Raw genomic sequence first — 16,575 nt, forward strand, 5'->3', positions numbered from 1 at the left:
CAAGGCCGCCAGTTCTGTGGGAAGACTTCTTCCTTGTTTCACAAGGTAGCTGTGAGGTCTTCCATGTACCCAAGTTTATTCATTTTTGAAAACCACAAAGACTTTGAAGGTGGAGTAGCATCCCTCCAGCACAAAGCTATACAGGCCCTAGCGCATTTAGCAACTGAATAGTAAGGGAGGCCTTTGGTGTTTTTTTTTTTTTTTTTCTTATTATTATTATTATTATTATTATTAAATTATTTATTTTTATATGACAAAAATATATAGCATTTACAATAACTTTAACCAGTGAATTTGTATATTTAGTATAAACGTTGTGCAGGGCCAAAGATGAAAAATTAATATGTGACTGCAACAACACACATCGGCAACCAAAAAGAGAAATTCTGGGTAAGGCTGGGTTCACACTACTACACTACTTTCATCCTACTTTGCTCTGTGTTCAATGTTTCCCTATGAGAGCGTCTTGTAGCGTCCTACACAAGTCGGTCCGACTTTGAAAATGCTCCCTGTACTACTTTTGGTCCTACATTGATCCTACTTCAGGCCCATTGAAAATCATTGAAGTCGGACCAAAGTAGTATCCTGTTCATGAAAGTAGGATGGATGTAGGACCAATGTAGGATAAATGTAGGACCGATGTAGCAGAGCAAAGTAGGATGAAAGTAGTGTAGTAGTGTGAACCCAGCCTAAACCAAAAGTGATGTCAGGTTACCATAGCCAAGAGCCAATCCAGGCTTTGTTCACCTCCTCTGATCAGCTGGCAGAAGCACTAGCCAGTCATTCTGGTCTGCCGGACTGGTGAGCCTGAGGAAAACCGCAGAAGATGGGGGACGTCCCCTCCCGCTGCTTGTAGAAGCAATCCAGTGGCTAGTTATTCAATAGGGTTGCTTTTACAAGTGAGCTGATCACTGTCTCTGAAAAAACGGTACAGTTGCAGGCATCATCCCGGTATAACCACTTTAAGTCCCAGGGACGTATGGGTATATAGCTGATCTGGAAGTGGTTATACATCCCTGCGACTCCATTGATGACCTTTCTCTGTCATCCAATTTGTGCTTATTCACACCATTGGGCATTTACATTTCTCTTGTATTCATCAAAATATAAAATATCCTGTAGGGTTTCTTGTAATGGAGGTGTATACCTGTAAACCTACAATCGGCTTGCACTTGACAAAGTAACAGGTTTGCTAGATAGCAGACATCATAGAAAAAATTCAAGCGCTTTACCCTGCTGTTGCAATATGCTTCTGCAGCTTGTCGAAAACCCAATATTTCCAGGTATGGAGTAAAAGAAAGGTACTCCCCACAGTGCCTAATCTGGTTCAGGAGAGACAAGCCAAATGTTGATCAGTGTGTGGCAGTCCCTGTTGACAGAAATTGATTGACGTCTGTTGAAACAACATCCTGGAAAAAACATATTGATCAGTAGCTGGTGATTTCTATATGTGACATGTGAAATTACAGTCTCAAAGTAGCTTGGGAGTTACGGTGAACTTACAAATATTAGTAGCGTATTATAACGCATAGATGTTTGTCCATCGAATCTGCATGTAATTTTATTATATGCGAATGAGGCAAAATTGTTTTTTTTCAGGCTATAGTTTCTCCAGATTGATAATGTGTGAATGGGGAAAATACCTGATTCTGGCCACTGGGTTCCACTGACTTTCGTAGGATATAATACTGGCCCGGATTCAGGGAGAATTTACACCGGCGTATCCATAGATACAGCGCGTAAATTCAAATCTGCGCCGGCGTATCTTCTTTATGTATTCAGAAAGCAAGATACGCCGACATTAGCCTAAGATACGACTGGCATAAGTTTCTTACACCGTTGTATCCTAGGGTGCATTCTCACGATGGCCGCTCGGTGCCGCTCCCATCGTTTTTGGCGTAGATTATGCAAATTAAATAGTTACGCCGATTCATAAACGTACGTGCGCCCGGTGGTAGTTTTTTTACGTCGCTTGCGTAAGTAGTTTTGGTCGTATTGTTGCTCCTGCTATTAGGAGGCACAGCCAATGTTGAGTATGGACGTCGTTCCCGCTTCGAAATTTGAATTGTTTACGTCGTTTGCCTAAAATCAAATAGATGTAATTAAATTTTATTGCATTAGTTAACATTTCTCTACAATTTCCAAACTCATTATATACTGCTGGAGTGAAAAATCTGATATGTTATTATTTATGGTATTGAGGTATGAATATGCACTACAGACCAGTGTTAATTTTGAAGTCAAATTTCTATTTAGTTGTAGTCTTCTGACTAAAATGGCTGTTTAGTTTTAGTCCCATTTTAGTCTTTTGACTTAAATGCCATTTTAGCTTTAGTTGTATTTTGGTCATCTCGGTTGTTTTAGTTTTAGTCGACTAAAATACTATTTATTTAGTCAACTAAAATGTTTTAGTCGACGAAATTAACACTGGTGTCAGGAAAACTTGTTCAAAGTTATTCATGCTAATCGCAGGGGAACAAAACGGCAGACATAAGTGACACTTGATTTTAATTGAGACAAGTACTGTAACGGAATGGCCGTGACACCCAGAGACTTTTGAAGGATGGGGGGTACTCCTGTGCCAGCTTCACTAATGACTCTTGGGTCTAGGGTCATCCTATGTCCCTTTTGGGCATAGGATGACTGAGAACTGATATCTCGGATTACATGAGATGGGACATTAATGATAATTCATGTATTGCAGGATCGTGGAATATTACAGGTTGTTAATTCTGTCCAAAACAGGTCAAGAGTGTCTGTCTCCTTTAATGCTTAACATAAACTGTTGAGATGCTAATTAAGCCTGGCTCCCAAGACCTTTCATTGTGTATGCTAATGACACTGTTTTGTGTGAAAAGTCTATTGATGATAAGATGTGGAATGTGACCTGTCAACTGTAGTAATTACCTCCTCTAAATGCGGAGCCAGGCTGTCTGGATAATGATTAGTAATTAGCCCATCTGAATGTGTAATTGAAGCCCCATTGTGTGATGTAGGGGGTGGAGAGTTTCATTGTCCCTGTGATTACTGCAGCATGCTTTTTGGTGTATAAAAGACTGAGTTTTACCAATAAAAGTATTCATTCATTTTGGAACCAGTAACAGAGCTGTGTGTGTCGTTTCTGGGGAAAATCCAATGGGTCCTGTCTGCTGGATTGTGGAGTGTCGGATAAGCTGTCGTGGTTGGTGAAATGGAAATCGTAAACGGTGGTGACTGTTACAAGTACACACTATAGAAGGATATGCTTTGTTCATTTTTCATGTCTGAGGTTTACAATTACTTTGATTATTTGATGCGATTTGACATGTGAAATTTCATGCCAAATCGGCAGCTATTGCCGGCAATGGCACCGTCCCAATCGGTGTGACTCCGACTTTGCGGCGCCACACAGATTCCTAAAAGTAGTTTCTGTTCTACTTTTTAGTTGACTTTGGGTGCGATTTTTCAATTGAGATCTGTGCAGGAACTCTGAAATCGCCTCCGAAGGACTGACAAGCGGGAATAAAAATATACAAGTTCAGCTGAACTCGCACAATTTTAATCCCGCAGAAGTGTGAATCTGGGCTAAAGGTGTTTTGCTTGTGTGAGCTACATGAATGTTAGGGAAAAAAATCCTGCACAAACTGTTAGTAAGCACATTCATGGGTATAAAACAGATGCTTGCCTATCACAAATTACGACCATATCTAAGTGTAATTCTTCAGAGTACCAAATTGCAAGCACATCAGGAACTTTGACTGCATACAGCATACAGTATATTCTTCAACTGAATATAGATGTGCATTGTTGCTGCAGTGCAGAGGATTACACAACTGATCAATATGGGGGCTGCTAAGTCAGTATTCTGCTCTTATTGCAGACCACCTCATTTAAAATGCACATCTGTAGTAAAATAATAGAGTCCATTATATTAATCCTATTATAAAATTTGCTCTTCAATTCATTTTAAGGCAATCACTTCAGAACTCTAGGAAATATTTTCACACAAGTGCAACTGGCTGCAATGACAGACAAGCATAATTACAAGTAATAATAGTATAAGCTCAGACATGACCTTATTCTGTCTTGTTTTTTTTATACTGTACCATGTAACATCATCTTTGTAGAGAAGAATGTTTTCTGCTCTCCCTTTTTTGATTCCTGAATTTTAGGAAGCTATTTTAAACATCACTTTTTTTTCTTACCTTCAGTTGAGTATGTTCGTAAAAATCATTAAGTCTTCATTTCTATCTAAATTCCTGCTGTTAGAAGTATATATTGCTAAATGACTCGGTCCCTGATTAGTGGTTCTACTAGTTAAACAAAAGCTTTTTATCTTATTTTTGGTACCTGGCAAGCTTGGCGATTACATCTTCTTTTGACACCACTCTAAATGTAAAATACTTTTCATTATATAAGGTACCGTATTTGCCGCGTATAAGACGACTGGGCATATAAGACGACCCTCTAATTTTCCAGCTAAAATGCTGGTTTTGGGATCTGCTCACTGTATAAGACGACCCCTCACTGTGCCAGTATGCCTGCCTCACTGTGCCAGTATGCCTGCCTCACTGTGCCAGTATGCCTGCCTCGACGATCTTCCTACCTTCTCCTGTTTGCAGAGTTTCTCAGGCTATGGGCGTCCATTATTCAAAAGCTGCGCCTCCTCCTCAGGCTGTTCCGTGATAGGCAGAACACTAATTTTCCCAGCAGAGCCTCTGTCCAGTGTTCCGCCTATCATGGATGTCCTCTCGTCCGAGGCCGAGGATGAGAAGGCATCCTTGATAGGCGGAACACTGAACAGAGGCTCTGCTGGGAAAATTAGTGTTCCGTCTATCACGGAACAGTCTGAGGAGGAGGCGCGGCTTTTGAATAATGGATGGCCGCCGTGGACAGACAGGTACCTGGCGTATAAGACGACCCCTGACTTTTGGGGCATGATTTTAGATGCAAAAAGTCGTCTTATACGCCGGAAAATACGGTATCTCAGTGGGATTCATGCACTGATCAGCCATAAAAATATAACTACCCACCAGTGTTGCCAACCTACCAGATTTAAATTTACTGACGCAACACCCACAATTTACTGGCACAGCTAGGTTTTTACTGGCATTCCCAAAAGTTCAAAATGTACAGTTTTAAGTGCAAATTTCAGTATTTAGGCTACAAGCAAGTACGATATGTAATTAGCAATGTGATTTAAGGTAGTCATTGAAGTGGAGTTCCATCCAAAATTGGAATCTCCGCTTATCTGCCACATTTGGCACCTTTGGGGGGGAGCGGGTACCTGTTTTTTTGACAGGTACCTGTCGCCCACTTCCGGGAGACTTTGCCGCTTCAACCTCGGCCCCCCTCAACTTTTCTTCACCGCCGGCCAGTTAGAAAGCGCAACGTGCTTTGTGCATGCACAGTAGGGAACAAGGCTGTGAACCCGAAAGGCTTCACTGCCAGTTTCTCTTACTACGAATGGCGGCAGTATTACTCAAGAGCCAATTGGAAAATCGGCTGGGGTGCCAACATCATAGGATCGATGGACAGGTAAGTGTCCTAATATTAAAAGTCAGCAGCTGCGTTATTTGTAGCTGATGACTTAAATTTTTTTTTGGTTGGGAGCGGAACACATATTTCTTATTTTCTTCTCATTATAGTAAGTAAGTAGCTCAGGGACAGGAATCGGGAGGACAAGAAATTTGAATGGGCGACACACACATGAAATTGACTCAGCAGCAGCCCAGATGATGATGACACCTCACTGACTCGACACGTCCCCTTCTGAGTCACAGTGACGGTGTCTCTCCATGCCACGTGGTCCCTTCAGTCCACTCCCTGCCAAAAGGCCTTGCTCCCATCCCGCAAACCTGCAGACGAGTCTCTGCTCGTATTGAGGCTCCTCAATACTTATGCGAGAAAATAAAACACTACACCACCCATCGCACTTTCCGATAATTTAACCAAAACCTCCTCTACATCTCCAAGTACAACTAAAAATCGAAGGGTGAACGAAGATTTGCAGTCCAAGGACCACGGCTATGGAACGCTCTACCAACAGACATCCGCATGGAAGAAAACCATCAGGCCTTCAGGAAAAAACTTAAGACCCACCTCTTCTGAAGGATTAGGACAACACCGGATGAAAAGCGCCTTGAGGCGATTTAGTTCGCATGTGTAGCGCTATACAAGTTATTCACTCGCTCTGCTTGGCTCCCTTGCACCATGACTTCGCACAACGCGTTCAGGCACATCCTCTGTCGGTGCCACCTGATCACACTATAGCAGGCACTCGGATGGTCTTGGCAGGCTCTGGAACTGAGACACGCATGCACAGTTGAGTGCCGAGCATCACAGCCATATTTTTTACTGGCAACTTTTCCGTTACTGGCATTTACTAGCAGGAGAAGAGTTCCATTTTTTTTTACTAAATGCCAATAAAAATACTGACAGTTGGCAACACTATTTCCCACTATAACCCATCAATGCATAGACTAAACTAGACCTCTGAAGGTATGCTGTGGTATCTCGCAGCAAGCCATCAGTAGCAGATCTTTGAGTCCTATAAGTTGCGAGATGGGGCCTCCATGGTGGACTTGTTTTTCCAGCACATCCCACAGATACTCGATTGATTTGAGATCTAGATCATTTGGAGGCCAACACCTTAAACTTGTTGTGTTTCTCAAACCATTTTTGAATTTATCAGACCAGGCCACTGTCTTTCATTGCTCCATGGTCTAGTTCTGATGCTCACGTGCCCATTGAAGGTGCTTTTGGCTGTGGGCACCCTGATTGGTCTGTGGCTACGCAGTCTCATACCCAAAAAGGCAATGTGTTCTGACACCTTTCTATCAATACCAGCATTAACTTTTTCAGCAATTTGAGCTACAGTAACTCTTCTATTAATTGGACTACACAGGCATGCCTTTGCTCTCCATGTGCATCAATGACCCTTTGGCTGCCCATGACCCGGTCACTGGTTCATGAATTTTTCTTTCTTGGACCACTTTTGGTAGTACCTGACCACTGCAGACGGGGAATATCTCACAACAGCTGCAGTTCTGGAGTTGCTCTGACCCAGTAATCTAGCCATTGCAATTTGGCTTGTGTCAAAGTAACTCAGTTCCTTACAATTGCCCCTTTTTTCTGCTTTCAAACATATACAATTCAGTTACTAATATTTACTCTCCAAGGGTGTTCCCTTTTCTAGTCCCTGGAACTGTCCTCTGAAGGCCTAGGTCCTCATACCTCTTTTAAGGTATGCCATACTAGCCTAACAATTATATATACTGTTTTATATCTTTTTCACACCAGCCCTTTTTCCTTATTCTTTCTAATTTTCGCTCTTCATTTATTTTTCATGGTCCAAATCAGTGTTGGACCCATTACTTCTGTTTACCACCCATTCTTAGATACCCCAACTGGTTCTAATCTGCCCGGCGGTGCATGGTCAATGTGGTTGTGACTCAGGGTATTTTTATTCCATCTTCCAAAGGTAAATGGTCTGACCATATATCCAATTTCTGGACGCTGCTGAGCATTCTTCAAAATTACTTAACACCGGTTCTCGGTGAGTATCATGGTCACAGTTTAATGCTCTTCTCAATTTGCTCAGAGGCCTGTATGTATAGATGTACAATATGCCTAATGTAAAACAATATTGTATTGTATTTATTTATGTTTTATATACACTCATATCTCTAATGGCAACATTGTATTGTCTTTTAAATACCTAGAAGCTCCCGAAGAAGCGACAACGTCGCGAAACATGTTGAGCTGAACCCCACTTTTTATCAACTCATCCTGTATCACCTCCTGAAGCTACAACGCCACCCAGCGCTTACTGTGTATTCCATACATCTAGCCCTGTGGCTATCAGCGGTGTTTTCAGAAAGGGATAGGAATTGAGTTATTTGTGTATTTTTCTGTATTTTTTGTTTTTCTTTATCATATATTGAGCAATTGTTCAGTGTTTTTTGTGCTACTGTACTGTTTAAATTAAAATTATTTATATTTTTCTAAAAATCTGGTGCCTACAAAGTCCACTTTCTCCTAGTCTTAGACTCTATAGTCTTTTTCTATTTATCTACAATTCAGTTACAACATATTCCATTGTTGCCTAATATATCCCACCTACTTCCAGATGCCATTGTAACAAGATAATCAATGTTATGCACTCTACCTGTCGGTTATTAATAACGCTATTGCTGATCAGTACAAAGAAATGGCAACCACCCAAACCTATAACTGGTCTTTACAACAAGGGGCGCATAGAAGGACGACATGTCAAAAAACAACAAATACAAATTTCCAGGTCAACTTACCCGCCAGCCTGCAACAAACCGAATTGTCCTGTCTAACACTTCACGTTAAAACCAGAGGTTTCCTTTGCGCACACATGCAAATATTTGCATAAGCTGCAGGGCAGATTGGGGAGGTTGCCAATTTTACTGTTGATTAATTTGTGAGGGGACGTACTGGATACATTTGTGCTCTTGCTGGTTGTCCAGTTAGGCCTGCAGTACACTAGGGTGCTATGAAGTGGCCCTGCAGCTTACACATACAGTATATTTGCAAATATGTGCAAACTAAACCCCCTGATTTTAATGTGAACTATTCATTATGAAATACTCACCTTAGAATGAGGCCTCGGCATCTGATCCCGGTCCACGCCGAGGTAGCTGACATGTTCCCTTTGCGTTTCTTCCGGGTTCGCCGCTCTGACGCTGTGAGTGGCCGGAGCCGTGATTACGTCACTCCTGCGGGAGCCTTCTTCCTGGCAAGGTCCGGCAGCGTCTCCCCGAACTTCACCCAGGCCTTCACAGCGCATGCGCCGTACAGGTTTAGGAGATATTCATTTTACCTACAGGTAAGCTTTATCATAGGCTTACCTGTAGGCAAAAATGTCTTAAAGCAATTGTATACCCTTATTTGTCAATTTGGTTTGTTGCAGGCTGGCTGGTTAGTGAGCTGGGAATTTTTATGTGTTGTTTTTTGACATGGCTGATTGCAGGGCTGGCCCAAGACATTGTTCTGCCTGGGTCCAAGAATAAAATGCTGCCCCCACCCAAAAAAAAAAAAACTCATGCCCACCAAAAGGCATCCACATCCATTATTTTGAATCATGATAATTAAAACTAAAATAGCATTTATCAGGAAGTCAGATTTACAGGAGGCAGCATTTTGTCTATATGCATAATGTTATTATATACCATTATGCTCAATTCAAAGGGTCAGGCTAGGGTAGTATATGGACAGGCTAGGGTAGTATATGACAGTGGTATTACTGGGGAGGGATGGGGATCAGTGACAGTGCTGGGGAGGGATGGGGATCAGTGGCAGTGATGGGGAGGGACTGGGATCAGTGGCAGTGGTAGGAAGGGACTGGGATCAGTGGCAGTGCTGGGAAGGGATGGGGATTAGTGGCAGTGAGCTGAATGGGCGGCTGCGAAGAGGCTAAGTGGGCGGCCGCGGGCTCCAGGGAAAACACAGCTTCTTTGTGTCCCACATGCAGCCCCGCTCACTGCTTGGATGGGGATCAGTGGCAGTGCTGGGGATTAGTGGCAGTGCTGGGAAATGATGGGGATCAGTGGCAGTGCTGGGAAGGGATGGGGAATTAGTGGCAGGGCAGGGAGGATAGGATCACAGGTAGTGGTATTTACTTTGTCTCTGGTTCTGTGGTGTCTGCGGCAGCAGTGACACCCATGCTGAGGATCAGAAGATGGGGTCTCCTCCAGCCCCTCCCACTACAGGCCTCACGAGTCAGCTGACTTCTAGTCTCTGCCCCCGGCCATTCCGTGAGCTGAATGGGCAACTGCGATGAGGCCGAGTGTGCGGCCACGGGCTCCAGGGACAATTCAGCTTCTTTGTGTTCCACATGTAGCCCCGTTCACAGCTGGGGATGCACTATCTGCCCGCCTGGACGGGGGGAGGGGAGACACAGGCTGCCCCTAATCCACACAGTTGGCCAATAAGGAGGGGGCAGCTCTGGTGCCCCTGACTGATGTGTGCTGGTAGCGGCGCCCCTGACTGATGTGTGCTGGTAGCGGTGCCCCAGCACACAAAACTTCTGAAAAAGAAAATGTGGGCTTCAATTTGCTGCCCCTCTTAAAGTGCCGCCTAGGACCAATGGGCCCACCGGGACCCATGGTAGGGCCAGCCCTGGCTGTTCTCATGCATCAGTGAAATGTTTTATAAAATAGCCTCTCCAGGGCTGCTGAAAATGGAGAATGGGCATGCCAAAATTCTACCAACTAAAATGCACATTTGGGCACATGCATAATAGTCTGAGTTCCCCTTAACGGTAGGGCACAGGTTGGAAAATTGCTGTTTAATTGGTCCGTGATGTCCAGCCCAAGATCTGAAAAGCCCAATGCCATGAAAATCCTGTCCCTGCCCGCCCCTGTTCGGCCATGTGAATGTAGCCTTATAATTTAAGGGTGAAAAGAATAACTTTTAACGTGGAAATCTATTGTTTTTCTAACCTCTTCTAAAATCTCAGCCCAATCTACCCTTAACCACAAAGAACCGAAGAGGAAAAGCCAGGCCTTAGGTTAAATAATATGGATGCTTGGTGTCTCTAGATTTTTTAACCCCTTTGTGTTTATATAATTATGACTATAGGCATGAAAAGCTCACTGCACTTCCATCTGTACAGCTAAGCCCTACATTTTATCCCTGCAAAGTATTTGATGTTGATTCCTATCGTGAGCACAGCTGTGAAAAGCCTTGTTGATTCCTGGTGTGAAGGCTAATATTATTCCGTCTCACCCACGCCTCATGCAGCATCTAAGCAAGTTACATCCTCTGTAGCAGCTGTGCAGGAAACTGACTATCGCTGCCCCAAATTACTAGCTGCTGTCTTCTTGGTACCACTGAAGGAAGCTAAAAAAAACTAGAAAGATAACCTCATGGTGTTGTCCATATTTTCAATCTCAGCCCTTTTAAATCAGTTTGATCGCTTCTTGACAGTTTCTTATTGCAATAGTTAAACTGGAGTTCCACCCTAAAGTGGAACATTCCCGCTTATCTGATTCTTCCCCGCCTCCAGTGCCAACTTTTGGGGGGGGGGACAGGACAGGTATCCTTTCCCACTTCCAGGAGCCTCAGCTGTGGATATTGACATCACGGCTGGGGCTCCCTCCTCCCCCGGCTGCTGGGCCAGTAGGAGAAAGGAGCGGGCCTAGCGCATGTGCAGTGGGGTTCCCAGCGTGGAGCGGAAAGGCTACACTGCCGGGTACCCTTACCCGCAATGGCAGCACCCGACAGCTCTTTCCCCATTAGATCCAATAGCGGCTTTGGAATCTGCCCACTGTTGTTTACTGCCAATCACAGGCAAGGCAGACATGACGGGGAGCTACTCTCATGCCGCGTACACACGGTCATTTTTTGTGATAAAAAAAACTATGTTTTTCAAACTTCATTTTAAAAACCGACGTTGCCTACACACCATCGTCTTTTCAAAATGCTCTAGCAAAGCGCGGTTACGTTCAGCACGTACGGCGGCACTCTGTTCCATTCAACGAAAGTTAGGGGATAGGGGATAGTTTTATTAATATATTTTTTTTTTTACTACTAATGGCGGCGATCAGCGATTTATTTCGTGACTGCGACATTAGGGCGGACACATCGGACAATTTTGACACATTTTTGGGACCATTGTCATTTTCACAGCAAAAAGTGCTATAAAAATGCATTGATTACTGTGAAAATGACAATTGCAGTTTAGGAGTTAACCACTAGGGGGCGCTGTATGGGGTTAAGTGTGACCTCATATGTGTTCTAACTGTAGGGGGGTGGGGCTGGACGTGTGACGTCATTGATCGTCTTTCCCTATATCAGGAAACAGTCGATCAATGACAGTGCCACTGTGAAGATATTGATATCTGTTTTTCATCCGTCAATGAATGGATAAAAAACGGACAAATGGTCCAGTCCGCATGTGTGAAAGCGGCTTAATGGCCCGTACACACGATCCGAAAATCGGACGCTTTCGAAACGATAGTACAATAATCAGATCATTAGTACAGAGCTTTCGGGAGCCGATCACGACAGTTTATCCGATATTATCCGATCAGACAAACACGAAAAATTTTCTCATATGATAGCAGATCGTACGATTTTCATTTAATCAGTACAGTTGTCATCCGAAAGTACAATAGAAATACACTACAACACATGACACTACTTCCGATTTTTTATTCTGTCGTACGAGAATTTTTGTAACTTTAGTAACCTCCCCATTTTCGATATGCGACTAGCATGCAAAAAAAACGATCCGTCCGATTTTCGGATCGTGTGCACTGGCCATAAGTGTAGAATTTGTAAGCCAATGATGCTGCAGCTGTTTACTGAGCACAAAAGAAGGTTTAAAAAATAACTGCTTGCTGGCTGCAGAACCACCGGTGGACAGCAGATGGTGCTGTACATTTCCAGTTGATAGACAGTAACAGCATAAAGAATAAAGGGGATTCAAACACGCACCATACAAAATAAGAACTCCAGACAACTCTTTTTTTCTTCTTCTTTTAGTTCTGTATAGAGTGGGTAGATTTAAAATGTATTACTGTGACCCTATTGTGGAAATTTGAAAGTGAGGACAAGTGTCACTGTCCGGTGACACACAACCAGTGAATGTGACTTCAACCAAAAATGTACTAATTGTGAATCAATCACTGTCATTTAAAACACAACAGCCAGGATGATTCACCTGCATTAAATGTTGGATTACCTGCTTTACAAATATGCACACTAGTCTAAAAATAAAAATTAACCGGAGGAAGTTGCTATACAAGTGTTTGCAGTGCTCTGTGTCCACTGGAGAGATTTTCCCCAATTTCCTGTCCTTGTGTTATTGGTGAAGGAAGTGAGGGAAACTCTCCCTAATAGGAACACAGGAATAAAGACCCGACAAAGGTAGGGTTGCCACCTTTTCTTCAAGCCAAACCCGAACACTTTAGTGGCGCACGACCATTTTTTTATTAACACTATACATATATTTTGTGATTAAATAGCATTTGTAATCATATGGATTTAATCACAAGAGTCCCTCCTGACATCAGAGTCTACATAGTTCCCCCTTTACATCTGAATCCACATCAGAGTCCCCACAGTCCCCCTTACATAAGAGCCGGCAGAGCACTCATTTGCACACCTGCAAATCATGTAGTGTTTGCATTTATTTTTTTGTCCAACACCTGCTCATCATCCAGCCAGTTCACACCAGACGCAGTTCCGTACAGTTTTGTGTGCATTTTTTCTGCATTAAAAATGCATGCACAGTGTTTTCCATGTATTCCAATGGCTTTAGTTGGCTCTAGTTCACACCATGCAGTCAGTTTCTGGTGCAGAAACTGACCGTAAACTCACTGCATGGTGTGAACTAGAGCCATTGGAATACATGGAAAACACTGGGGTAGATTCAAAGAGCAATTGCGCCTGCGTAACCATAGTTACGCAGCGCAATTGCTTACTTCCCCCGGCGTATCGAATGCTCCTGATTCAGGAACCTCGATACGCCGACTGCAGCCTAAGAAATGACTGGCATAAGGCTCCTTATGCCGTCATATCTTAGGCTGCATTCTTACGCAGGCCGCTAGGTGGCGTTCCCGTTGTGGTCAGCGTATAGTATGCAAATTGCATACTAACGCCGATTCACAACGTTACGCGAGCCCTGCGTACGCAGTTTACGTACGTCGGGTTTCGCGTAAGGCTGCTCCTGCTAATAGCAGGGGCAGCCAATGTTACGTATACCCGTCGTTCCCGCGTTGCAAAGTTTAAATTTTACGTCGTTTGCGTAAGTGAATCGTGAATGGCGCTGGACGCCATTCACGTTCACTTTGAAGCAAATGACGTCCTTGCGACGTCATTTGCCGCAATGCACGTCGGGAAAGTTTCCCGACGGAGCATGCGCACTACGTTCGGCGCGGGAACGCGCCTAATTTAAATGATCCACGCCCCCTACGGGATCATTTAAATTACGCGCCCTTATGCCGGGCAGTTTTCTGGAGCGCACACGCAATTTACGGAGCTACTGCTCCGTGAATCGCGCGTAGCGCAGGAAATTTACGGAGGCACAGCGGCAAAACGGTGCGCTGGACTTCGTAAAAAAAGGGGCAAAGCTACCTGAATCTACCCCACTGTGCACGCATTTTGTGCAGAAAAAATGCACATGAAAGTGTACGGAACTGCATCTGGTGTGAACTGGCCCTTAATGTACTGTGGGCAGGCAGAAACCAGTTAATATAATTACAGTGCTACAGAGGATCCAAATAAAAACACATTATGGTATTTACCAATTGTACTCGTTTTATCATTGGAACAAGTGCCGGATTTCTGCCATGAAGCAAAATGCTTGCGTGAGAAGCCTCTGATGGGAGCCACCACTTTCTGTATCATATGCTAGATGCATGGCAGTGAAGCTAAACCTATTTAACATTATGGCAAATTAAATAACTGATGGACTGGAACAAGTCCATGACTCCGGGGATAGACCTTTCTCCCTTTGTGAGAAGTGTTTTAGAATAATATTTGTGCAAGCCACACACATTGTATGCACAAGAAAGTATGTCGTGTTACGGTGTTTCGATTTCCAGAAATGTTCCACTCATGAAAATATTGTATGTGTGTATATTGGGTTCCAGTATATACAGCTCTAGTTGTGTATCCTGTGTATATCAATTCACTGTGAACACAAATACCATACCTGCCAACTATCCCTGATTTTGAGGGACTGTCCCTGATTTGGAACAAAGGGCCAGATTCACAAAAGAGATACGCCGCCGTATCTCTGAGATACAATTGTCGTATCTATGCGGCTGATTCATAGAATCAGTTACGCATAGATAGCCCTAAGATCTGACAGGTGTAACTGTGTTACGCCGTCGGATCTTAGGCTGCAATTCTAGGCCGGCCGCTAGGTGGCGATTCCATTAAGGTCGGCGTAGAATATGCAAATGACTAGTTACGCCGATTCACGAACGTCCGCTTTGCCCGTCGCTCTAAATTTACGTTGTTTCCGTAGAGATGCGTCGCGTAAAACTAAGGCTGCCCTCTAGGTGGTGTAACCAATGTTAAGTATGGCCGTCGTTCCCGCGTCAAAATTTTAAATTTCACGTCGTTTGCGTAAGTCGTCCGTGAATGGCGCTGGACGCCATTTACGTTAACGTCGAAACCAATGACGTCCTTGCGACGTCATTTAGCGCAATGCACGTCGGGTAATTTTACGGACGGAGCATGCGCAGTACGCTCGGCGCGGGAACGCGCCTAATTTAAATGGTGCCCACCCCATTTGAATTAGGCGGGCTTGCGCCAAGCGGATTTACGCTACGCCGCCGCAAGTTTACAGGTAAGTGCTTTGTGAATCAGGCACTTACGCTGTAAACCTGCGGCGGTGTAACGTAAATGGGATACGTTACGCCGCCGCAGCGTAACGTAATTCTATGTGAATCTGGCCCATAGTCCCTCTTTCCTCCTTATTTGTCTCGATCTATATAGTTAAATATAAAATGCACTACTTATCTTTCAAAAAGTGTTTCCCAGTGCTAAACCTTTCATCCTATTTCTAATTTGGCCACAAATGCAAATTATCGTGAGAGTTCTCCATTAAAGGTAATCGGTGGAATCACTACTGATGCTGAAAGAGTAACAGAAAGGGTTCTCACAATGGAAATATCCAGGATATCTTCAGCTAGCCTGGCTGTCAGGAACCATGCCAATGCTTGGTTCACCTGCTGGTGGCACTGTTGCATTCAGCACCAAAGGGTGTAGTTCTGGTGGCCACCAGCGGGTGTCACCCAGCCGAGATACTAACTGACAATCAAGACACACCTCATGTGGGACTGCTGGACTATATAAGCCTGCCCTTCACCAAGGCTCAGGACTTTAGAACTCCCCCTGCAAGCCTGATTCCTGCCTGTGCCTGAAACGCACCTGTCTGCTGTCCTGGACCCTGTATCCTGAAATCCAGACCTGTACATGTCTTCTGTCCTGGACCCTGTATCCGGAAATCCAGACCTGTACATGTCTTCTGTCCTGGACCCTGTATCCAGAAATCCAGACCTGTACATGTCTTCTGTCCTGGACCCTGTATCCTGAAATCCAGACCTGTACATGTCTTCTGTCCTGGTCCCTGTATCCTGAAATCCAGACCTGTACATGTCTTCTGTCCTGGACCCTGTATCTGGAAATCCAGACCTGTACATGTCTTCTGTCCTGGACCCTGTATCCGGAAATCCAGACCTGTACATGTCTTCTGTCCTGGACCCTGTATCCAGAAATCCAGACCTGTACATGTCTTCTGTCCTGGACCCTGTATCCTGAAATCCAGACCTGTACATGTCTTCTGTCCTGGTCCCTGTATCCTGAAATCCAGACCTGTACATGTCTTCTGTCCTGGACCCTGTATCCAGAAATCCAGACCTGTACATGTCTTCTGTCCTGGACCCTGTATCCTGAAATCCAGACCTGTACATGTCTTCTGTCCTGGTCCCTGTATCCTGAAATCCAGACCTGTACATGTCTTCTGTCCTGGACCCTGTATCCTGAAATCCAGACCTGTACATGTCTGCTGTCCTGGACCCTGTATCTGGAAATCCAGACCTGTACATG

Source organism: Rana temporaria, chromosome 5 (genome assembly GCF_905171775.1).
Source record: "Rana temporaria chromosome 5, aRanTem1.1, whole genome shotgun sequence".
Taxonomy (NCBI): domain Eukaryota; kingdom Metazoa; phylum Chordata; class Amphibia; order Anura; family Ranidae; genus Rana; species Rana temporaria.